Below are 25,196 nucleotides of genomic sequence, written 5' to 3' on the forward strand. Positions count from 1 at the left end.
GCACTGCGCTAGCCCACTGGCGAACGGTAGAACGTCGGTGGGGGTGTTGGTGTCTGGCGACGGAAGTGCGATGGGGAGGCGTTTTGTCGTGGATGGGGAAGAGCGTTGTGGCGCACTGCAGCGGTGTAGATGATAGCTTCCGGCTCGGGCAGCGGTGCTTGGGGAATTCGAAGTGATTGCGGAACTTCTTCTCGCACAATGTCGGCGATTGAATCCACTTGAGGCTGCGGCGAAGGCAACAGCTTGCGCAGCTCTCCCTGCACGATCGCTCGGATCGTTTCACGCAGGTCTTGGGAGTTACTGACTTGGTCAGCAGCGCATTCAGGAGTCAGGTGACGAATATACTGTCTCGTGCGCATGTTTAGGGTGTTTTCGATAGTGGTCGCTTCAGATACAAACTCTTGGACGGTGTTCGGTGGATTCCTCATTAGCCCCTAGAATAGCTCCTGTTTGACCCCTCGAATGAGGAAACAAACTTTCTTCTCCTCAAGCATGTCGGGGTCAGCGTGACAGAATAGGCGGGTCATCTCTTTTGTGAAAACGGCAACATTTTCATTTGGCAGCTGAACCCGCGTCTCTAATAAAGGAGCGGCCCTCCCTTTGCCAGCGACGCTCGCGAACGTTTGCAGGAATGCGCCGCAGAAAACAGCCCACGTTCGGAGCATGGACTACCGATTCTCGAGCCAGGTCCATGCGGTGTCTTCCAAATAGAAGAACACACGACGAAGCTTTTCATCATTGTCCCAGTGGTTGAAGATGACCACACGGTCGTATGTTTCTAGCCAGATCTCCGGGTCTTTGAACGATAAGCCATGGAAAATTAGTGGTTCCCTGGGTTGATGCATGGTGATAGTGGGAAGGGACGCTGCGGTTGTCATTGTCGCTGCAGTCGCGGTCATGGCCTTAGTCTTCCGCGCCTTGTCTTTTAGAAGCCCGTACTCCGGTGGTAGCCCTTGCTGTCGGCGGCTTGTTTGCTGCTCCTGGTTGGCGTCGGTGTCTTCTCCGTGACGTGGGCTGGGTTCACGGCTTGACGGGGGCGTCCGGTACATGAACGAAGTGGCACCTCCACCAGATGTCACGGGGTCGTGAAGTGGACGAAGACAGGAGTCCTTATGTTGATATTTAACTGTTTATTTCAGCGAACATGTGCTCGGTAAACGGAAAGCCCAATTACAGTAGTAGTCTTACACAGATAGCAGTGTACGGAGCGTCGGCCGTCGATTAACTACTGACAACGGCGAAGTGCGTCAGCATTTACATTCTTGCCATCGAATGTTCTAGCGTTATCGCTGGCAGTGGCGTAGGTTGCAGAACAATTCCTACAGTTCGCAGAGTGGGCATGACTTTATAGAAATGATCTACTACAGTCCTGAAGCTTCTCGAAAACTGCAGGCACGGTTTGTGCTGAGAATTGTGTAGGGTATTGGGGAGATAAAAAACTTGAGAAATGGAACGGGCCGTTATACTGATGTACCGTTACAAGTGCGAAACTGATATTTCGAGCAAATGCCGTTAAAGTACATGTAAGCATCATGAAACCTTACAAAACGATGTCGACTGTGTCATATATGCCAATACGTCAGATACAGCATTTTGTACAAGTTGGTCGAAAACTGTGATATGCAAATATTGTAGAGGTGCACGAAACAATGCAACCTACCGATGTACAGCGTTTTGTGAAAATACAAGTGCGAAGGTAGGTTAGCTTACGTTAGGTTAGGAAGCATCCTGAAACGCATGAAACAATGTCAACTAGCAAGATTCAGCGTTTCGTACGGCTGAGAATACAAAGATTGTGATATCAAATGTGGAAGCGCATGAAAGGGCCGTTAAGCGGCACAAAAGGATGTCAAGTAGCGACTGAAGGGTTTTTTGAACGCTAGAAGTGCGAAGGTTAGGTTAGGTTAGGTTATGGTATGGTATAGTTAGGTTGTTGGGTCAAGATTGGAAGCGTCGTGAAACTACCCGAAACCATTTTAAGTAGCAGGAGAGTCTTTTGTACCGTTACAAATGCGAAAGTGCTATGTCATGCAGGTGTCGAGAGAACTCATGAAAGCATCGTGAAAGCTCACGAAACAATGCAACTAGTGACACAGCGTTTTGTAATGTTAAATATTAGGGGGGAAGTGTAATATTATGTAATTTTCGTAAAAGTTCACGAATCAGTGTGGTCTAGCGAGATACAGCGTTTTGTGAAGATACAAGTGCGAAGGTTAGGTTAGGTTATATTAGGAAGCCTCATAAACCGCACTCAACCAGTGAGATGCAGCATTTAATAAAGTTACAAGTACAAAAATTGCTAAATAAAATGTCATGAAAGTGCATGAAGCGACGCGAATCTGTACAAAAGGGTGTCTTATAGCAAGTAAAACGTTTTTACCGCAAAAAGCGTGACGGATAGGTTTGGTTAGGTTATAGTTAGGTTCTTAAGGTTAGGGTTATGTTATGTTATATTAGGAAACCGTCGTGAAACCACCCAAAACGACGTCAACTAGCGAGATAGTGTTCTGTTTTGTTGCAAGTACGAAACTGCAATATCATGTCGTGAAATATTGTGAAAGAACACAAAACAATGTACCGATGTACTGTTACAAGTGTGAAACTGCTATATCAGGCAAATAGCATGAAAGTGCATGTAAGCATTGTGAAACCTCACGAAACGGTGTCAACTGTGTCATTTATGTCAATACGTCCAATACAGCGTTTTGTGCAGGTTGATGGAAAACTGTGATATTATGCAAATATTGTAAAGACGCACGAAACAATGCAACCTAACGAGATACAGCGTTTTGTAAAGATACAAGTGCGAAGGTAGGTTAGCTTAGGTTAGGTTAGGAAGTGTCAAGAAACCGCATGAAACGATGTAACCTACCCAGATACAGCCTTTCTTACAGCTACAAGTACGAAAATCGCGATATCAAATGGGGAATCGCATGAAAGCGTCGTGAAGCCGCACAAAAGGATGTCAAGTAGTGACTGAAAGGTTTTTCAGTGCTAGAAGTGCGAAGGTTAGGTTTGGTTAGGTTATGGTATGGCATGGTTAATTTATGTTAGGTGAAGTTTTGAAGCGTCGTGAACCCACCCGGAACCATGTCAACTAGCGAGAGAGTGTTCCGTTTCGTTGCATGTGCAAAATTACGATAAGTTGTCAAATATTGTGAAAGAAAAAAAAATGACGTGAACTAGCGAAATACTGCGTTTTGTACTGTTACATGTGCTAAACTGCTATATCGTGCATATGTCGTAAAAACGCATGAAAGTATCGTGAAACCTCGTGAAACGATGCAACTAGTGACACAGCATTTTGTATTGTTAAAAATTATTGAGAAACTGCAATATTATGCAATTATTGTAAGTCACAAAACGATGTGGTCGTGCGAGATACAGCGTTTTGTAAAAATACAAGTACGAAGGTTACGGTAGGTTAGGTTGGGAAGCCTCATGAAACCGCACTCAACCAGCCAGATGCAGCGTTTATTAAGGTTACAAGTAAAAAATTGCGAAATAAAATGTCATGAAAGTGCACGAAGCGCCGCGAATCTATACAAAAGTGTGTCAAGTAGCAATTAAAGCGTTTTCAGCGCGAGAAGTGCGACAGCCAGGTTTTCTTAGGTTATGGTTGGGTTGTTATGGTTAGGTTATATAACGGTTAGGTAATGTTAAGGGTAGGTTATGGTTAGGATTATGTTAGGTTGTTATGAAGCGTCGTGAAACCAAAACGACGTCAACTAGCGAGTTACTGTGTTTTCGTTTCAAGTAAAAAAGCGCACTATATTGTGAAATATTGTGAAACACACAAAACACCATACTGATGTACCGGTACAAGTGCAAAACTGATATACCATGCAAATGCCGCTAAAGCGCATGTAAGCATCGTGAAACCTCATGAAACGTTGTCAATGGTGTCAGATATGTCAATATGTTAAATACAGAGTTTTGTGGAAGTTAGTTGAAAACTGTGTTATTATGCAAATATCGCAAAGGTGCTCGGGAGTAATGCAGTCTAACGAGGTAAAGCGTTTTGTTATGATAATTGTGCGAAGGTAGGTTATTTTACGTTAGGTTAAAAAACATCCTGAAACCTCACGAAACGATGTCATGTAACCAGGTTCAGCGTTTCTTATGGTTACAAGAACAAAAATTGCGATATTAATTATGGAAGCGCATGAAAGGGTCGTGAAGTGACACAAAAGGATGTTAAGTTGCGACTGAAGGAATTTTTAACGCTAAAAGTGTGAAAGTTAAGTTTGGTTAGGTTATGGTATGGTATAGGTAGGTTGTTAGGTCAAGTTTGGAAGCGTCGTGAAACCTCCCAAAACAATTTCATCTAGCGGGAGAGTGTTCTGTTTTGTTGCATGTGCAAACTGCGATATCATGTGAAATATTATGAAAAAAAGCGATGTGAACTAGGGAAACACTGCGTCTGTTACCGTTACAAGTGCGAAACTGCTATGTCGTGCAGATGTCGTGAAAACGCAGGAAAGCATCGTGAAACCTCACGAAACGATGCAACTAGTGACACAGCGTTTTGTATTGCTGAAAATTAGCGGGAAAATGTATTATTATGTATCTATTGTAAAAGTGCACAAAACAATGTGGTCTAGCAAGATACAGCGTTTTGTAAAGACACAAATGCGAAGGTTATATTTGGTTAGGTTAGGAAGCGTCATGAAACCGCACTCAGTTAGCCAAATACAGCGTTTATTAGGATTGCAATGCAAAAATTACGAAATCAAATGTCTTGAAAGCGCATGAAAGCGTCGCGAATCTTCACAAAAGGGTGTCAAGCTGCGAGTAAAGCGTTTTTAATGCGAGAAGTGTGACGGTTAGGTTTAGTTAGATTATGGTTATGTTGTTAAGGTTAGGATTAGGTTAGGTTATATTGTCAAGCCTTCGTAAAAGCACCCAAAATGACGCCAACTAGCGAGATAGTGTTCTCTTTGTTGCAAGTACGAAACTGCGATATCATGTGGGGAAATATTGTGACAGCACGCAAAACAATGTACGGATGCACCATTAAAAGCGCGTAACTGATATATCATGCAAATGCCGCTAAAGTGCATGTAAGCATCGTAAAACCTCATGAAACGATGTTAACAGTGTCAGATATGCCAGTATGACAGATACAGCGTTTTGTACAAGTTGGTGGAAAACTGTTATATATAAATATAGTAAAAGTGCATGAAACAATGCAACCTACCGAGATACAACGTTTTGTGGAGATACAAGTGTGAAGGTAGGTTAGCTTAAGTTAGGTTAGGAAGTGTTATGAAACCACACGAAACGATGTCATTTAGCCAGATACAGAGTTTCTTACGGTTGCAAGAACAAAAAGGTGTGATATCAAATGTGGAAGCGCATAAAAGCGTCGTGAAGCCGCGCAAAAGTATGTCAAGTAGCGACTGAAGGCATTTTTAACGCTAGACGTGCGAAAGTTAGGTTTGGTTAGGTTATGGTATGGTATAATAAGGTTGTTAGGTCAAGTTTGGAAGCGTCTGAAAACCACCCGAAACCATTTCAACCAGCGGGATAGTGTTCCGTTTCGTTGCATGTGCAAAACTTCGATATTGTGTGAAATATTTTGAAAGAAAAAAAAAGCGATGTGAACTAGCGAAATACGGCGTTTTGTACCGTTACTAATGCAAAACTGCTATATCATTCAGATGTCATGAAAACGCCTGAAAGCATCGTGAAACCTCACGTAACGATGCAACTAGTGACACAGCTTTTTGTATTGTTAAAAATTAGTGGTAAAATTTAATATTGTGCAATTATTGTAAAAGTGCACAAAAAGATGGGGCCTATCGAAATATACTGTTTTGTAAAGGTACGAATGCGAAGGTTAGGTTAGGTTAGGTTAGAAAGCGCCATGAAACAGTACTCATTTAGCCAAATACAGCGTTTAATATGGTTACAAGTACAAAAATTGCGGAATCAACTGTCATGAAAGCGCATGAAAGGGCCACGAATCTGCACAAAAAGGTGTCAAGTAGCGAGTAAAGCGTTTCTATAGAGAGAAGTGCGTTGGTTAGGGTTTGTTAGGTTATGTTTGGGTTGTTATGGTTAGGTGATATAATGGTTAGGTAATGTTATGGGTAGGTTTTGGTTAGGATTATGTTAGGTTGTTATGAAGCATCGTGAAAGCAAAACGACGTCAACTAGCGAGTTAGTGTTGTTCTGTTGCAAGTAAAAAACCGCGATATGATGTGAAATATCTCGAAACACACAAAACACTATACCGATGTACCGTTACAAGTGCGAAACTGATATATAGATACACAACAGCCGGCACAGCCTGGCTGCAAGAAAGAGAAAGACGACGCTGGTAACTGGTTGTTGATGAACTGTCGCCATATTGTTAGCCGAGCATGGTGCATTGTATTTAATTTATTAAATAAGTTACCCGTAACATTATTATTGGAGGTGGACGACTCCCGTACCTCAATGAAGACGCGTAGTGGTCGCAATACCGGGGACTCTTCGGCTACTACAACTGCCAGTGCCTCATCCCCACCGGTCTCTGGATCCGAGTCGACAACCTACGTCACCCTGCCACCCCTGCGGGGATCCTGGAACTTTCTCCGCTTACGGTACCATTGACGTTGACTCCTGGCTGCACCGGTATGAGTGAGTCAGTGCTGCCCACCGCTGGGATCCCACGCTCATGCTCGCCAATGTTGTGTTCTACCTCGACGGCACGCTGCGGACATGGTTCGAAACCAACGAAGCCGAAATCACAAGCTGGGATCTTTTCAAATGGAAGATCCGTGATCTTTTCGGCGATTACTCTGGTCGTCAGCTCCCTGCCAAGAAGACTCTCGCCACTCGTGCCCAGACGTCTACTGAATCGTACGTCTCATACATTCTTGACGTCTTGGCGCTCTGTAGCAAGGTCGACCAGCGCATGTCAGAAGAAGAAAAAGTCAATCACGTCCTCAATAGGATTGCTGAAGATGCCTTTAACCTGCTGGTTTTTAATAATGTCACGAGAATTGACACGATCCTGACAGAATGCCGGCGTCTAGAACAGGCCAAAGCCCGCCGCGTCACCCACGGCATCACGCGCCTGCCGAACACAGCTGCTACTTCCTCTTGTGATGATGCCGTCCGCCCAGTTCCCCGATGTGACAACATCACCCGCATCATTCATCGCGAGGTCGAGGCAGCCCAACCAGTAGCTACTCCATTTCCAACGCCTGATCGTTCACCGACCACTATCTCACTGATACAAGCTGTCGTTCGTCAAGAATTATCGAACGTCGGCCTATACTCCATTCAACCAGTATACTGTGCCGAGCCTTTTTATCGTCGCCCCTCCACTATTCTATTTGGTTCCAACTACTCTCGACAGCGCAATTTGTCCGAATGGCATACACTGGACGACAAGCCCATATGCTTCAACAGCCGACGTGTCGGTCATATTGCTCGCCACTTCCGCAATCACTGGGCTCCGCAATCACTGGCACACTATATGCCTTATACCCAGGCCACTTCTGTCCACCAGTCGTCATCTACATTTGATTTTGATTCCCCTATGCCGACCACATCCTCTGATTCTGCCGCACCTCTGACGAGACTTTCTACGCCCGCTCACCATCTCCTGCTCGCCCTCAATCTCGTTCACCCCCACAACACCGTCCTGCCTCTCCGACCTATTCGCACCGCCCCCGACAGGAAAACTAGGCAGTGCAGCTTCTGGAGGTGAAGCTGCATTGACGACGACCTCTGCAAGAAATCCTCGTGTAACATTACCGCCCACCCGGAATCTCCTGAATGTTACTTTGGACAATGTACCTGTGCGCGCGTTGATCGATACCGGCGCGCATGTGTCCATAATGAGTGCTGCTCTTCGTCCCCGCCTAAAGAAAGTTCACACCCGCCTTGAGCCGAGCCGTTCGAGTCGCCGACGGGAGAACTGCCGCGATTATTGGCATGTGCTCTGCCCGTGTGACTATCGCCGATAGAAGCACTGCTGTTCTTTTCACCGTTATAGAAAATTGCCCTCATGAAGTAATTCTAGGCATGGATTTTCAAACCGCTCACTCGGCCCTTATAGACTGTTCAGCTGGCTGTCTGGACCTTGAAATGCCTCTACTTTCTGATCTGACCAACCCACCCCAAAGTCGCCTTTGCTGCATTGATTTCGCACGCCTTCCGCCTAACTGTGTCACACATATCGACCTCTTCTCTACACCACCTGTACCTGACGGCGATTACATGGTGGCGCCAATTCATGCCGTGATGCTTAGGCATGGCGTCGCTGTTCCGCACACCATTTTGACAATCGTTGAAAACCGCACATGCCTTCCTATTGTCAATTTTGCCCTCACTGCCCACATTCCTCCCTGGCCGAAATTACTGCTCTACAAGACCATACGGTTGAACCCTTCAGAGTGGATGATTGCTGCACCTCAGACCATGAACCAAGTCTATCACGTTCATCGGGCGTCGACGTTGACCACATGGTACCATCAGACCTCGCTCCTGATCAAGCGGAATCCCTTAGTCACGTCCTGGAGTCCTATAGGGACATTATCGATTTCGCCAGCGCGGCTTTAAGCCGAACGAGTGTTGTTACTCATCACATCAATACTGGTGACGCGAGTCTCATTCACCGACGTCCATACCGTGTTTCGCCGTCCGAGCGCACAGCCATACCACAGGAAGTCTAAAAGATGCTTGCAAAAGACATAATGGAGCCCTCTTGTAGCCCCTGGGCTTCTCCTGTCGTCCTGATCAGAAAGAAGGATGGAACATGGCGCTTTTGTATAGATTATAGGCATCTCAACAAAATTACGAAGAAAGATGTTTACCCGTTGCCTAGAATCGACAATGGCATAGACTGCCTTTACGGTGCTGCGTATTTTTCCACTATCGACCTTTGATCTGGCTATTGGCAGATCGCTGTGGACGAGATGGACCACGGGAAGACCGCATTCGTCACTTCTGACGGGCTTTATCACTTCAAAGTTATGCCCTTTGGTCTGTGTAATGCGCCGGCCACATTCGAAAGAATGATGGACTCATTGCTCCAAGGGTTTAAATGGTCAACCTGCTCATGTTATTTAGGTGACGTTATCGTTTTCTCGCCCACATTCGAGTCCCACCTCAAGCGTTTCTCAGCGATTCTTGAAGTTTTTCGTTGAGCCGGACTTCCACTGAACTCGTCGAAATGCCACTTTGCTCGTTGTCAAATAACCGTAGTTGGCCACATCGTAGATGCCGCAGGAGTCCGCCCAGATCCCGAGAAAATTCACGCCGTCACGGACTTTCCTGTTCCGAAGTCATCAAAGGACGCTCGCAGTTTTGTGGGCTTGTGCTCCTACTTTCGACGGTTTGTTAAAGACTTTGTCATTTGCACGCCCACTCACAAACATCCTGAAGGAGGACACTCCGTTTTTCTGGGGCGCTGATCAAACCTCACTTTTTCCCAGCTCACGACGCCTCTTACAACACCGCCGATTTTCGCTCATTTAGATCCATCAGCTCCAACCGAGTTTCAAACTGACGCTAGTGGGCATGGCATTGGGGCGATGTTATTGCAACACCAACGCGGACATGACCGTGTTATAGCATATGCAAGCCGAGTGCTATCTACAGCCGAGAGCAACTATTCAATCACGGAGCGTGAGTGTCTCGCTCTTGTGTGGGCAGTCGCCAAGTTTCGCCCACACTTATACGGGCGTTCATTCCGGGTAGTCACCGACCACCACGCGCTCTGCTGGCTGGCCTCACTCAAGGATCCCACAGGACGCCTCACTCGTTGGTCTCTACGTTTACAAGAATACACGTTCAACGTATCGTACAAAACAGGGTGGTCACATCAAGATGCGGATTGTTTATCACGCTACCCTGTGGAAGAGGCTGCCCATACTGACAACTTTCCAGACCTTCTGTCCGTGGCGCAGCTACTCAACCTTGGCCACGAACAACGCCGGGATGCTTCCCTGCGAACCATCATTGACAAGCTTGAGTCAATGCCTCGCGACGCACCTCTACAAATGTTCCTGGTAAAAGACGGCATCCTGTATCACCGTAACCTCGATCCATATGGCCATAACTTGCTCCCCGTCATACGAGCACATCTTCGTGCGACTGTTCTCAACCAACTTCATGACGCTCCTTTGGCGGGCCACTTGGGCGTCTCTCGCACATACTACCGTGTACGTCGTCGTTTCTTTTGACCTAGTCTTGCCCGCTCTGTTCGACGCTACGTCGCTGCTTGTGAGCCCTACCAGCGCCACAAAAGGCCATCTTCCCTACCAGCTGGATTCCTTCAGCCGATAAACATTCCCATTGAACCTTTTTTTCGAGTTGGCCTCGACCTGCTTGGCCCATTCCCGATCTCCAGCTCAGGCAACAAATGGATCGTGGTCACCACTGACTATGCGACACGGTACGCTATCACACGAGCACTTCCGATGAGCTGCGCAACTGATGTGGTGGACTTTCTGGTATATGATATTATTTTAGTACACGCAGCTCCAGGCCAACTTCTCACTGACCAGGGCTGGACCTTCCTATCAGCTGTCGTTGATGAAATCCTGCGCTCTTGCTCTGCCAAGCACAAGTTTGCCACTTCGTACCATCCACAAACGAATGGTCTTACGGAGCGCCTCAACCGCACTATAACCGACATGCTTTCTGAATGCGTAGCGGCCGACCAATAGGACTGAGACGTTCATTTGCCATTTGTGACGTTCACATATAATTCGTCACGTCACGACACTAACGGCTATTCACCATTCTGTCTTCTATACGGCCGAGAGCCCGCCCTACCATTTGACACCTTGCTGCCCTCGGTCACTGAGTATGCCGGCGAAGCCATCGCGCGAGCCGACCACGCACGCCAACTAGCCCGAAGCCACCTGCAGACCTCACAGGAGCACCAAAGACAGCTCTACGATTCCGATCTTCAAAACGTGCACTTTTCACCGGGTTTCCTTGTCCTCCTCTGGTCCCCCACTCTACGTGTAGGGCTTTCTGAAAAACTTCTGTCACGCTACACTGGACCACACCATGTCGTTCGCCAGGTGACTGACGTTACATACGAGATCGTTCCAGCCGATTCAACGTCATCATCGTCACCTTCGAGTGACATCGTGCACATAGCTCGACTCAAGCCTTATCACCCTCCTTTTACCGCATACGAGTAGCTCAAGCACCGAGACGGTGCTTCAACCACCGGGGGGTTATGATGCACAACAGCCGGCACAGCCTGGCTGCAAGAAAGAGAAAGACGACGTTGGTGGCTGCTTGTTGATGAACTGTCGCCATCTTGTTCGCCGAGCACGGTGCATCGTATTTCGTTTATTAAATGGGTTACCCGTAACAATATCATGCAAATGCCGCTAAAGCGCATGTAAGCATCGTGAAACGTCACGAAACGATGTTAATGGTGCCAGATATGTCAATATGTCACATACAGCGTTTTGTACAAGTTGGTGGAAAACTGTGATATGAAAATATTGATACGGGGTCAGTGACTTCTGTATAAACGCAATTACAGAGGAACAACCTCAGGCGAGAATCACAATGGCTGATTGGCACACTCGCGTGCCTATCAGCTGATTCTGTCCCTCATCTTCGTTCACTTCGTAAGAATAACGTAAAGGTTCATGAAACAATGCAGCTTAGCGAGATACAACGTTTTGTGAAGAGACAAGTGCGAAGGTAGGTTAGCTTAGGAAGCGTCAAGAAACCACACGAAACGATGTCAACTAGCCAGATACAGCGTTTCTTATGATTACAAGTAAAAAATATGCGATATCAAATGGGGAAGCGCATAAAAGCATCGTGAAGCCTAACAAATTGATGTCAAGTATGTGTAAAGTTTTTAAGCGCTAAAAGTGCAAAGGTTAGGTTATGGTTATGGTATGTTATGGTTAGGTTATGTAAGGACAAGTTTGGAAGCGTCGTGAAACCACCCGAAACCATGTAAACTAGTGAGATAGTGTTCTGTTTCTCATTTATAAGGGTATAGCGCACCACGACAAGGGGAGAAAAATATTGAAAGTGCGTCTCTCTTTTTGTGTCCTTGGTGCCCTTATAAATGATAGACCCCAACACATTAGCCCGGCAACCTGTCAGCAAATTTTGTGTTCTGTTTCGTTGCAAGTAGAAAACTGCGATATCATGAGAATTATTGCGAAAGAAAAAAAACGATGTAAACTAGCGAGATGCTGCGTTTGTACCTTCAAGTGTGTGAAACTGCTATATCATGCTGATGTTTGAAAGCGCAAGAAAGCATCGTGAAACCTCGAAACGATGCCGAATATTGACTTACAGCGTTTAGTACTGTCAAAAATTAGTGAAAAATTGTGATATCATGCGAGTATCGCGAAATTTCACGAAACAATGTGGTCTAGCGAGATAGAGGGTTTTGTAAATATACAAATGCGAACGTTAGGTAAGGTTAGGTTAGGTTAAGAAGCGTCATGAAACCGCACTCAACCAGCCAAATACAGCGTTTTTAGCGTTACAAGTACAAAAATTGCGAAATCAACTATCATGAAAGCGTATGAGAGCGTCGCGAATCTGCACAAAAGGGTGTCAAGTAGCGAGTAAAGCGTTTTTAAGGCAAAAAGTGTGACGGTTAGGTTTGGTTAGGTTATGATTAGGTTGTTCAGGTTAGAATTAGGTTAGGTTATGTTGTCAAGCCGTCGTAAAACCACCCTAAACGACGTCAAATCGCGAGATAATGATGTCTTTGTTGCAAGTACGAAACTGCGATTTCATGTGGGGAAATGTGGTGACAGCACGCAAAACAATGTACCGATGCACCATTACAAGTGCGAAACTGATATATCATGCAAATGCCGATAAAGTGCATGTAAGCAGCGTAAAACCTCACGAAACAATGGTAACAATGCGAGATATGTAAATATCTCAGATACAGCGTTTCGTACAAGTTGGTGGAAAAATGTTATATAAAAATATCGTAAAGGTGCATGAAACAATGCAACCTACCGAGATACAACGTTTTGTGGAGATACAAGTGTGAAGGTAGGTTACCTTAGGTTAGGTTAGGAAGCGTTATAAAACCACACGAAACGATGTCAACTAGCCACATACAGTGTTTCTTACGGTTGCAAGAACAAAAAGTGTGATATCAAATGTGGAAGTGCGTGAAACCTTCGTGAAGCCGCGCAAAAGGATGTCAAGTAGCGACTGCAGGGTTTTTTAACGCCAGAAGTGCGAAAGTTAGGTTTGGTTAGGCTATGGTATGGTATAGTTAGGTTGTTAGGTCAAGTTTCGAAGCGTCTTGAAACCGTTTCAAATAGCGAGAGAGTGTTTCGTTTCGTTGCATTTGCAAAACGGCGATATCATGTGAAATTTTGTGAAAAAAAAACGATGTCAACTAGCGATATTGTGCGTTTTGTATCGTAAGAAGTGTGAAAATGCCGTATCATGCAGATATTGGAAAGCGCATTGAAAGCATCGTGAAGCCACGAAACAATGCGAAATATGACTTACAGTGTTTTTTGCTGTAAAAATGAGTGAAAAATTAGTAATATCATGCGAGTATCGTGAAAGTTCACGATACACTTTGTCTAGCGAGAAACAGCGTTTTGTAAAGATACAAGTGCGAAGGATAGGTTAGGTTAGAACGCGTCATGAAACCGCACTCAGTCAGCCAATTACAACGTTTATTAGAATTACAATACAAAAATTGCGAAATAAAATGTCTTGAAAGCGCATGAAAGCGTCGCGAATCTGCACAGAAGGGTGTCAAGTAGCGAGTAAAGTGTTTTCTACCGCGAGAAGTGCGACGGTTAGGTTTGGTTAGGTTATGGTTAAGTTGTAAAGGTTAGGATTAGGTTGGGTTATGTTATGAAACCGTCGAGAAACCACCCAAATAGATGTCAAGTAGCGAGATAATGCTCTGTTTTGTTGCAAGTACTAAACAGCGATTTCAAGTGGCAAAATGATGTGACAGCACGCAAAAAATGTACCGATGTACCGTTACAAGTGCGAAACCGCTATATCAGGCAAGTAGCATGAAAACGCATGTAAGCATTGTGAAACCTTACGAAACGATGTCAACTGCGTTAGAAATGTTCATATGTCCGGTACAGCGTTTTGTGCAATTTGGTGAAAAACTGTGAAATCATGCAAATATCGTAAAGGTGCTCTAAACAATGCAATCTAACGAGATACAGCGTTTTGTAAAGATACAATTTTGAAGGTAGGTTTGCTTAGGTTAGGTTAGGAAGTGTCATGAAACCGCACGAAACGATGCCAACTAGCCAGATACAGCGTTTCTTACGGCTGCAAGTACAAAAAGTGCGATATCAAATTTGGAAGCGCAAGACAGGGTCATGAAGCCTCACAAAAGGATGTCAAGTAGTGACTGAAGGGTTTTTTAACGCTAGATGTGTGAAAGTTATGTTTGGTTAGGATATGGTATGATATAGTTAGGATGTTAGGTCAAGTTTGGAAGCGTCGTGAAACAACCCGAAACCATTTCAACTATCAGGAGAGTGTTCCGTTTCGTTGCATGTGCAAAACTGCGATATCCTGTGAAATATTTTGAAAGAAAAGAAAGCGATGTGAACTAGAAAAATACCGCGTTTTGTACCGTTCCAAGTGCGAAACTGCTAAATCCTTCAGGTGTCGTGAAAACGCTTGGAAGCATCGTGAAACCTCACGTAACAATGCAACAAGTGACACAGATTTTGTATTGCTACAAAATTAGTGGTAAAAGGTCTTATTATGAAATTATTGTAAAGTGCACAAAAAGTTGAGGTCTAGCGAGATACAATGTTTTGTAAAGATACAGGTGCGATGGTTTGGTTAGGTTAGGTTAGGAAGCGTCATGAAACCGCACTCAACTGGCTAGATACAGTGTTTAATAAGGTTACAAGTACAAAGATTGCGTAATCAAATGCCGTGAAAGCGCATGAAACCGTCGCGAGTCTGCACCAAAGGTTATCAAGTAGCCATTAAAGCGTTTTCAACGCGAGAAGTGCGATGCTCAAGTTTGGTTTGGTCATGGTTGGGTTGTTAAGCTTAGGATTAGGTTATGTTATGAAACCGTCGTGAAACCACCCAAAACGACGTCAACTCGCGAGATCGCGTTCTTTTTTGTTGCAAGCACGAATCTGCGATATCATGTGAAATATTGTGAAAGCAATCAAAACAGTGTACCAATGCACTGTTACAAGTGCGAAACTGCTATATCAGGCAAATAGCATGAAAGCGCATGTAAGCATTGTGAAACCACACGAAACACTGCCAACTGCGTCAGATATGCCAATATGTCCGATACAGCGTTTTGTGCAAGTTGGTGGAAAACTGTGATAATATGCAAATATGGTAAATGTGTTCGAAACAATGCAACCTAACGAAATAAAGCGTTTTGTAAAGACACAAGTTCAAATTTAGGTTAGCTTAGGTTAGGTTAAGAAGCGTCATGAAACCGCACGAAACAATGTAGCCTAGCCAGATAACCGCCTTTCTTACTGTTACAAGTACGAAAATTGCGGTATCAAATGTGGAAGCACATGACAGCGTCGTGAAGCCACACAAAAGGATGTCAAGTAGTGACTGAAGGGTTTTTAACGTTGGATGTGTGAAGGTTAGGTTTGGTTAGGTTATGGTAAGGTATGGTTAGGTTGTTAAGTCAAGTTTGAAAGCGTCGTGAAACCACCCGAAACCAGGTTCAATAGCGAGAGAGTGTTCTGTTTCGTAGCATGGGCAAAAGTTCGATATCATGTGAAATATTGTGAAAAAAAAAACGATGTGGACCAGCGAAATACTGCGTTTTGTAATGTTACAACTGCGAAACGTCTATATCACGCAGATGTCGTGAAAAGCATGAAAGAATCGTGAAACCTCACGAAAGGATGCAACTAGTGAGACAGCGTTTTATACTGTTAAAAATCGGTGGAAAATTGTGATATCATGCAAACATCGTAGAAGTGCACAAAACGATGTGGTCTAGCGAGATACAGCGTTTTGTAAAGATACAAGTGCAAAGGTTGGGTTAGGTTTTTTAGGAAGTGTCATGAAACCGCACTCAACTAGCCAGATACAGAGTTTATTACGCTCACAAATAAAATTTTCGAAATCAAGTTTAAAACGCATGAAAGCGTCGCGAATCTGCACAAAAGGGTGTCAAGTAATGAGTAAAGTGTTTTTGACGTGAGAAGTTCCACTGTTAGGTTTGGTTAGGTGATAGTTATATGGTTAGATTATATTATGGTTAGGTTATGTTATGGTTAGGTTATGATTAAGATCACGTTATTTCGTTACTAAGCATTTTCAAACCAAAACAACGTCAACTAGTGAGTTAGTGTTGTTTTGATGCAAGTAGAAAACCGCGATATTATGTGAAATATTGTGAAACACACAAAAACATTATACCGATGTAGCATTACAAGTGCGAAACTGCTATATCATGCAAATGCCTTCAAAGCGCATGTAAGCATCGTGAAAACTCACGAAACAATGTCAATGGTGTCAGATATGTCAATATGTCAGATACAGTGTTTTGTACAAGTTGGTGGAAAAATATAATATGAAAATATTCTAAAGGTGCACGAAACAATGCAACATACCGAGCGTTTTGTGAAGATACAAGTGCGAAGGTAGGTTAGCTTAGGTTAGGTTAGGAAGCGTCTTGAAATCACACGAAACGATGTCAACTAGCCAGATACAGCGTTTCTTACGGCTACAAGTACAAAAATTGTGACGCTTTCATGCGACTTTACGACGCTTTAATGCGCTTTCTATTTCATATCGCAGTTACCGACACGTAACCGTGAGAAACACTGTACCTCGATAGCTGACATCGTTTCATGCGGTTTCATGACGCTTCATACCTTAACCTAACCCAACTTAACCTTCGCACTTGTATCTTTACAAAATGCTATATCTGGCTAGGGCACACTGTTTCATGCACATTTACGATATTTGCCTATCACAGTTTTTCAGGAACTTGTAACAGTACAGAACGCTATCTCTCAGTAGTTGACATCGTTCTGTGGTTTCACGATGATTTCATGCACTTTAACGACAATTGCATAATACAGGAGTTTCGCACTTGTAAAGGTACAAAGTGTGGTATCTCGCTAGTTCACATCGTTTTGTGCTTTCACAATATTTCACATGATATCGCAGTTTCGTGCTAGCAACAAAACAGAACACTATCTCGGTGGTACGTCGTTTTGAGTGGTTTCACGAAGCTTCCTAACTTGACCCAACAACGCAATTTCGAACTTGTAACCGTTAGAAACGCTGTATCTCGATAGCTGACATCGTTTCGTTCGATTTCATGACGCTTCCTAACCTAACCTTCGCACTTGTATCTTTACAAAACGCTGTAACTCGCTACGTTGCATTGTTTTGTACACCTATACGATATTTGCATGTGATCAGAGTTTTCCACCAACTTGTAAGAGTAAAAAACGCTGTATTTGACCTAATAACATATCTGACAGAGTTGATATCGTTTGGTAAGGTTCACGATGGCTTCACGCGCTTTCACGGCATTTGCATGATATCGCAGTTTTGCAACTGTAATGGTACATCGGTACAATGTGTTGTTTCTCTTCAGAATATTTCACGACATGATATCTCAGTTTCGTACTTGCAACAAAACAAAATACAATCTCGCTAGTTGTCGTTTTGGTTTCACGACGCTTCATAACATGACCTAATCCTAATCCTGACCTAATCCTGACCATAATCTAACCTTAACATATCCTAACCATAGTATAACCAAACCATAACCGAACCAAACCGAACTGTCGCACTTCTGGTGAAAGCTGGTGAATGCTACCAGCTGCATTATCTAATTTTATATCTAGATGAATAGTACGTGCACGCAGTAGTCAATCTTTGCGGCAAGTATAAGAGTTTTTTTAGGTATTATTTAAAATTCATAGACAAGAATCAGCCACATCACTCCAAACTGTTCTTGGAAAGTGTTCTGGCGAACGTACACAGAAATATTAGCAATCGATCATAGTAAATAGTAAAAACTAGGTTTATGTTTCGCAGGAACAAATCGCATACCGTATAGACAGCCCACGATACTGCAATGATAAGGTTGTAAATTTCAAAGTGGGTCACTATTCTTCACACTATGCATGCATTTACAAGAAAGATAACAATGCTTGCAGTAAGAAACGATAAAGCTTTACAGTTTTTGCGAAATTCCCCTTGCCAGTACCCCATTCTACAGAAAGGCAACACTTTGCGAAACCAAGTCACGTTTCCAGATGAAATGGACTCACCATGGTGAGAAATAGGTAAAGTACTCCTTTACAGCATGATTTATTAGAACTAAAAACTGTGATAACAATAATTTCTTATTATAGCTAGCAAGAGCCTTTCTACTGTTGTTTATGTGAAGCAATTTTATGTCACTGGGAGGTCACAAGAATAAGGGCGACACATGAATGAGTGGAAAAAGCCCAGTGACTGGTTGTGCAGCAATTTTAAACTATGCTCATTCATGGAAACCATTGCACTCTCCCTCAAATAAAGGTTGCACATAATTAACACTTTGGCATGAATAATATTAGGTTGGTAGGTAGCATATATCCTGATGTTACTCTGTATACCCTCACTTATTTTGCAATACTTTTACTTCGACATGACTATCTCAAAACAACATTCTTCTTCACTGAATGGAACTTTGTACATTACCTTTGAGTTAGCAACAGATGCTGAATAAGCACCTCTTACGGAATGCTTGGCTCACCGTGTGGTCAGAACTGCACAGTTCGTCAAGGCACTTCTGTTTGCTACCTGCAGTACGCAGCAAAAAACTTCGGCATTCCAACAAAAGCAAAGCATGTATGGCAGAAGCATTTCGTCCTTTGGAGATAGAGAGGGGGAAGGGTAGTGCAGCATTGTTCTTCATAAGCTATACACACCTGCATTAACTGTTTTAGTTTGGCGCATAAACAGTATAAATGAGTGAAAATGGTTAGAGGAGATAAGCGACCGCATATTCGAAATCCTCCAAAGAAGGCAAAATCAATCAATTGAACTTTACAGTATATATTCTGTGCTATCTATAAAAAGAATGCAAAGTACTGAATTTCACTAACCATTGCACACTATTAAGACAACGTATTGTGCTAGCTTTGCTGTCCAGCTGGTACTACCGAAATTTCTTTAAGTTGCACAGAAAGCAAAGTGTTCTGGCCAAATTTAGGTATGCCAATTCCAACAAGCACCACTAGCTTCAACTCGAAGTGAGCACTAAATGAAGTCATTATTTAGTGGCATGCGACTAATAGTAAGTACCTAAGCATTTGTATAAAGAAATCGAAGTATATTTTAGTTTCATGTTCGATTTATATTGTTAATTCTTCCGCGTGTCACCTTTTCTCTGATGCTGGGTATCGAGATAAAGGCAAAATATTTTTAAAACATAGTATTACAACATGTTTACCAGCAACAGTCATACTAAATTATACCAGGTATAGTGCTAGCGATATCACTGCAAACATTCAGAGTAATGTCAAAGGCATATCTCAGAGACTTTCACAGTCTTTCATTGAGCTGCAGTTAAAGGCGGCAGCCGCTAAATGAACTTTGAACCCCTTTTTTCAGAAACCGAGTGAGCTGCTTTTCTTCAAAAAACTTGCGGGCGCAAGGTGCAGACATTGACGGAAGTAGATAGAGCCCCGGCAACGGGGACTATACCGCTCGTAGTTGATGTGCCCGCACTCTTGCCAAACCGTTACAGCGAAGGCAGCCTCTTCGTCTCTTTTCGCTCTATGAGCTTGGGAAGTGCCCGTGCTAACGCGCTGTGCATCCCTCGGGGTCGCTCCAATCAGGCGATCTCTTCCGTATTGTGTTTCCATTTTGTTCCTTTTTTATTACACTTTTTTTCTGACAGCTAAACAGCGAGAGCCGTGATGTGCCACAGCATAGGTCACTGGCGCCCAACTGAGACGAGAAAATCACAGACGAACCCGGCGAAAATAGTGACAGCCAAAAGGACAACAAGCTGGACGTAACTTAAGCAACTACTTCTGGCACAAGACATGAAAACGGTAAAACAAACCCTGCGAGCAAAATATGCCACGCTAATATTTATAAGTAAATAATTGCAGTCAGATACAGCCCAGCTGTCACACTCCTGCAAATCAAAGTGGCTTGTTTATCTACACGGAACACGCCAACTGAACTTCGGTCATGTCACCTAATAACGTAACTGCAACGAAGAGGATGGGATTCGCAGTTTTGTCGGTCGCTCAACCGGGACGTAGAGGAATTTTCGTCAACTATAACGCAATGCGTACTGTACCACGACACGTGACAGCAGCTCTCAAGCCCACACCGCTAAACCCCCGCTAACTAACTTCATGGTCAGGGACACGCGACATCATTGCACAAAATTCGCTAGCACGCAAAAGCCGCCCCCCCCCCCCCCCCCAAAAAAAAAAAGCCTCTTTCGAGCAAGCGTCTATGCTACTTCGAAGCAGCGTAAACATTCAAGGCATAAGCATTTTGTCGGCAGTCAAAGAAGCTGAAGGAGGGAAAAATTCAGGAGAGTCGTAAGATAGGACTTACCTGATAGCGAAATCCAAAAAACTTGTTCGCTGGTCAGCTTAGCAGGAAAGCTCCGACACAATGGTGACTCGAAGCAGTGAAGTCAACGACACCTTGTGCAAACTTTTGGTGGCATATTGTCCGACTTCACGCAACCACAGGTTAGCTGATCAGAATAGGACAACGAATGCACGTCTTGGTGTCATGAATCACCGTTGAACATGGTCGTTTCTAACGAGTCCTCGACTGCGACATTCCCGTGACAAGCGTCCACGTTGCCCGGCGAGCGCCAGAAATGCGCGACCTTGCATGAGCCGCGTCATAGAGGTGCCGCTGGCGGCGCGTACATACATCACGTGACCATGTCGGAGAGATGTAATCAGGAGCCGGCGTGCGGCTGTGTTCTGGGGGCGCGAAGGGGCCCACGCTCGGAGGAGTTTCTTGTTGAAACAATATTAAAACCATGCTTTGCGGTTGCGGTATAAGCTCGCTGTATTCGCTACACCTCCACGGCAGTGCAATATCCTGTGTACTTGAGAATAAGACAGTTCGTAGAAATGGTGAGCCTGTCGTAGTTAACTTTCACATGCAAAAACAATAAAGTACACCATGAAATTATACGTACACGCTGTTTGACTGACGAGATAAACTCACGCATTTAGTTGTACAAAGCACGTATACGCATTTTTTGCCTGCAATTCCGAGCACTTTTTGTTATTGTGAAGCGAATAAAACAGAAGAAAAACTTCCTTACCAGGAATAAAAAACAGATTGTGCACCAGCTCTGTTAATTTCAACGCACTTGGTTTTTATTTGTTGTTGTACGCGCAATCTGACAACCCTGAAATGGTTGATAATAGGACATATGAATTTTCACATCAGAGGGATCACAATAGTTCAAAAATTCCCACAAGCTCATAACAACGTGTGGAACTCACCGTTAAATCGATACTGGTTTTAACGACATATCAGTGATGATAATGAGATGGAACCACCAATGTTTATATGCTTTCTTTGGCAATACAACCCACTTACGACAATGCCACTGTGCCGCATTATCAGTTATATCAAGCAGGTGTGACTGCTGTGTGTTGGTGCCAAAAAAAAAGGGGGGGGGGGTAATGCGCGTGGCGTGTAATCCTCAAAAAGAATGAAGAAAACGAGAAATGTTTGCATCCCAACACCCCTCTATGATTATGAGGGAGACCCTGTAGTGGTGGTCTCTAGAAATTTCACTATCTGCTATTTGAAGAGATAATAAATAAAAATTATGAAAAATTGACGAAAACACGATAGTTCTGATAGGAAGGTGCGCATGTTCCGCTAAACAATGTTCATATATTTTTGAGTATTTGGTTGTATCTTTGGTAGATTGTCATCGCGCGGCAGCAGCACGTCACCCTTGCCGTCACATTCTCCGATGCACACGGAGGGTGCAGGTATTCAGACCCTTTTCTTCCTTTTTTCCACCATTCCTTTCATCCTACTCTTTCCTTACACGAAAGCGCTGACGCTTTAGCTCCAAGCTGGGAGCATTACTCGCTGCCAGTGCCATTTGTAGTGGCGTCATTCCACGCCAAACATACCAGCTATTTTGGCGATCACCTGCAATCGATTCGAAGAAATATCCTGCAGATTTACTGCATTGAAAGCAGTGAATCACTAGAATATTTCAGGAAGAAAAAAAATTGTGATCACGTGAGTGCTTTCCGAATTTATTGCAATGTCGCATGTCTGTTGTTCGTGAAAAAAATTTATTTTTTAAAGTTTCACTTCCTCTTTCATTACCAAATTTATTTTATATACTAAGTAATGGTGACTGTGGAAGGTGTTTTAAGCTAATAAATATTACTGCGATTTTTTGGCCACATACACTACAAGAACTCAGCCGAAAGGGGTTATATATGCAGTTTTTAGATGGCATTACTGGTCTTTTGATGAATATCTCCACAATTAATTATTACTCCATACAAGGTATATTTTGCAAAAAAAATTACCTTTGCACCCCTCAAGTCGGAAAACTTTAGGAAAAAAAATCACAAAATTCCCAAATTGATCAACTTTGTCCACATTGAGACCAATTTGCACCTCGTGGTGGACTAAATAAAGATAACATTTATATCCAACTGGAAAGTAATTAGGCAGTTTTTACAATTACAATTTTTGTTTCAAGGAAAAAAATCATTTTTGAAGTTTCCAATTGAAGGCTATCTTTTCATTTGGTTATATGGCAGCTTCCATTTTATTCCCCGTGGCCCCGGCATTACTCAGGACAGACAGGGCGTTTCCTGTCTGCCTGAGTATAACTAGATGACATACCTCGCACGCGGGTGATGTTATCGCAGGCGCCCTTCATGCGACTGAGATGGGTCGGCTTGCTTCCCTTTTGCTTCAGCCGCGTTCGTAGTGCTCGCTCACGTTCATTCACCTGCGGCTAGAACACATGATTTCCGAGGGGCTGTTATTATTTTGGACATTATACGATGCGTGACGGTGATGCCGATATCGGAAACACGTCAAGAGTATTCATCATCATCATCATCATCATCATCATCATCATCATCATCATCATCATCATCATCATCAGCCTGACTACGTCCGCTGCAGGACAAAGGCCTCTCCCATGTTCCGCCAGTTAACCCGGTCCTGTGCTTGCTGCTGCCAATTTATACCCGCAAACTTCTTAATCTCATCTGCCCACCTAATCTTCTGTCTCCCCCTAATCCGCTTCCCTTCTCTGGGAATCCAGTCAGTTACCCTTAATGACCAGCGGTTATCCTGTCTACGCGCTACATGCCCTGCCCATGTCCATTTCTTCTTCTTGATTTCAGCGATGATATTCTTAACCCCCGTTTGTTCCCTAATCCACTCTGCTCTCTTCTTGTCTCTTAAGGTTACACCTACCATTTTTCTTTCCATTGCTCGCTGCGTCGTCCTCAATTTAAGCTGAACCTTCTTTGTAAGTCTCCAGGTTTCTGCTCCGTAGCTTAGTACCGGCAAGATACAGCTGTTATATACCTTCCTCTTGAGGGATAGTGGCAATCTACCTGTCATAATATGAGAGTGCTTGCCGAATGTGCTCCACCCCATTCTTATTCTTCTAGTTACTTCAATCTCGTGGTTCGGCTCTGCGGTTATTACCTGCCCTAAGTAGACATAGTCTTTTACAACTTCAAGTGCACTATTACCTATCTCGAAGCGCTGCTCCTTGCCGAGGTTGTTGTACATTACTTTCGTTTTCTGCAGATTAATTTTAAGACCCACCTTTCTGCTCTCCTTGTCTAACTCCGTAATCATGAGTTGCAATTCGTCCCCTGAGTTACTCAGCAATGCAATGTCATCGGCGAAGCGCAGGTTACTAAGGTATTCTCCATTGACTCTTATCCCTAACTGTTTCCATTCTAGGCTTCTGAAAACCTCCTGTAAGCACGCGGTAAATAGCATTGGGGAAATTGTGTCCCCCTGCCTTACACAAGAGTATTCATGTCACAGTAAAAGGAATAAAAAGGAACTATGAAAAAAAAACTAATGTTAGTTACATGCTAGAGAGCCCTCAAGTATACATTTCTTTCCGGTATTCATTAATGAGGGTCTCTTACTGGCAGACTTGGAACTTTAGGTTCTATACCAGGAACTATCGCTCAGCTACAAGCTCGTAATGAGTTCACGTGCTATGTGGTGCCACACAGGCACATAAAGTATTTGCCATACTCACCGCCAAGGCTACAGATGGCGCTGACTGACACTGCCGTGTTTATTTCAGTTATATACCAAATAATGTGGCTGGGAGGATGGCCGCCATGGTAGCTCAGGGGTAGAGCATCGCACGCGTTATTCGAAGGTCGTAGGTTTGGTTCCTGCCCATGGCAAGTGATCTTTTAACCCACTTGTCTTTCTTCACAATTACATAATACAATTCAGTTTAATAACTTTCCCTATACTTTCCTTGGCATTCTTGTCTGTTAGATCTCATTATTATTGTTAAAGCACGAAAAAACGCGCCCTTCATATACACTTCTTTCCCTTATTCGTTAACGAGGGTCTCGTACTGGCAGACGTGGTGCCTTAGGTTGTATTCTAGGGATCATTTGTCAGCTACCAGGTCGTAGTGAGTTCACGTTCTCTGTGACGCCACACAGTCTAGAGTGTACCACACTCGCCGCCATGGCTACAGATGGCCCTGACTGACACTGGAAGAATAGCCGGTGGGGTAGAGCATCTAACGCATTATTTGAAGGTCGCAGGTTCAGTTCCTGTCCTCAGCAAGTTATCTTTTCACCAATTTTTCGTTCTACCTCGGCATTATTTTCTTTAGATCTCGTTATTATTGTGTCAAAACAGGGGAAAACGAGCCCTTAAGTACACACTTCTTTCTCTTATTCATTATGATGGTCTCGTACTGTCAGAATGGTGCCTTATATGAGGGACTATTGCTAAGCTACCAGTTCTTAAAGAATTCACGTGCTACGGGACGCCACGCAGTCTCATAAACATTGTGCCCCACTCGCCGCCACGGCTACAGATGGCGCTGACCGACACTCCGACGTTATATTTCACTCATTTACAAAATATTGTTTCTGGAAAAATAGCCGTTGTGGAAGCGGGAGGGGGGGAGTAGAGCATCAAACGCGGGGGCAAGTTATCTTTTCACCCAATTTTTTTCTTCGCATATACATATT

Source organism: Rhipicephalus microplus, chromosome 1 (genome assembly GCF_043290135.1).
Source record: "Rhipicephalus microplus isolate Deutch F79 chromosome 1, USDA_Rmic, whole genome shotgun sequence".
NCBI classification, from domain to species: Eukaryota; Metazoa; Arthropoda; class Arachnida; order Ixodida; family Ixodidae; genus Rhipicephalus; species Rhipicephalus microplus.